Genomic DNA, 1,457 nt, shown 5'->3' with positions numbered 1-1,457 from the left:
GTTCAACTATCCTAGAGGTTGGCAGATCGAGCCCATCCAGCAGTGCTGCAGAAGAGAGGCCCAGTGAACCGCTTCTGTCAAGATTACCACCAAGAGAACATCAGGAAGAAGCCCTCGGGATCTGACCTGCTCCTCTTTCCACACGCTTCTCCAGCGCTCTGAGGCTATGGCTGCTCGCTGCCACTTTCTGCTCCCCGAGTCACTCACCTTTGCTGTATTGCCAAGATGTCTCTTTCTAACAAGCTTACTCTGGACAAGCTGGACGTGAAAGGAAAACAAGTGGTCATGAGAGTGGACTTCAATGCTCCTATGAAGAGCAACCAGATAACAAACAACCAGAAGATCAAGGCTGCCATCCCAAAGCATCAAATTCTGCTAGGACAACAGAGCCAAGTCAGTTGTTTTTGTGAGCCACCTGGGCCGGCCTGATGGTGTCCCCATGTCTAAATTATACTCCTTAGAGCCAGTTGCTGTAGAACTCAAGTCTTTGCTGAGCAAGGATGTTCTTTTCTTAAAGGACTGTGTGGGTCCAGAAGCAAAGAAAGCCTATGCTGATCCAGCTGATGGTTCTGTCATCCTGCTGGAGAAGCTGCACTTTCATGTAGAAGAAGAAGGCAAGGGAAAAGATGCCTCTGGGAATAAGGTTAAAGCCAAACCACGTGAAATAGAAGCTTTCCAAGCGTCACTTTCCAAGCTAGGGGATGCCTGTGTCAATGATGCTTTGGGCACTGCTTACCAAGCCCACAATTCCATGGTGGAAGTGAATCTGCCACAGAAGGCTGGTGGTTTCTTAATGAAGAAAGAGCTGAATTACTTTGCCAAAGCCTTGACGAGCCCAGAACGACCCTTCCTGGCCATCCTGGGCGGAGCTAAAGTTGCAGACAAGATCCAACCGATCAATAATATGCTGGACAAAGTCAATGAGATGATTATTATGGTGGAATAGCTGTTACCTTCCGTAAAGTGCTCAATAATATGGAGCTTGGTACTTCTCTATTTGATGAAGAGGGAGCCAAGATTGTCAAAGATCTAATGACCAAAGCTGAGAAGAATGGTGTGAAGATTACCTTGCCTAGTTACTTAATCATTGCTGACAAGTTTGTTGAGAATGCCAAAACTGGTCAAGCCACTGTGGCCTCTGGAATACCTGTTAGCTGGCCGGGCTTGGACTGTGGTCCTGAGAGCAGCAAGAAGTCTGCAGAGGCTGTCACTCGGGCTAAGCAGATTGTGTGGAATGGACCTGTGGGAGTATTAGAATGAGAAGCTTTTGCCCAGGAAACCAAAGCCCTCATGGATGAGGTGGTAAAAGCCACTTCCAGGGGCTGCACCATCATAGGCGGTGGAGATACTGCCACTTGCTTACCAAATGGAACACCGAGGATAAAGTCAGCCACGTGAGCACTGGTCACTGGGGCTGGGGCTAGTCTGGAACTCCTGAAAGGTAAAGTTCTTCCTGG

At 48.5% G+C, this 1,457-nt stretch overlaps 1 pseudogene; it reads left to right on the top strand.

Moving 5' to 3' along the window:
* The first annotated feature begins 225 nt into the window (after nucleotides 1-225).
* Nucleotides 226-1,452, top strand: LOC102832762 (annotated as a pseudogene).
* Nucleotides 1,453-1,457: the final 5 nt, after the last annotated feature.

Source organism: Chrysochloris asiatica, unplaced genomic scaffold, assembly GCF_000296735.1.
Source record: "Chrysochloris asiatica unplaced genomic scaffold, ChrAsi1.0 scaffold00092, whole genome shotgun sequence".
NCBI lineage: Eukaryota > Metazoa > Chordata > Mammalia > Afrosoricida > Chrysochloridae > Chrysochloris > Chrysochloris asiatica.
The sequence above is the reverse complement of the archived record's forward strand: the minus strand, read 5'-3'. Positions and strand labels throughout refer to the sequence as shown.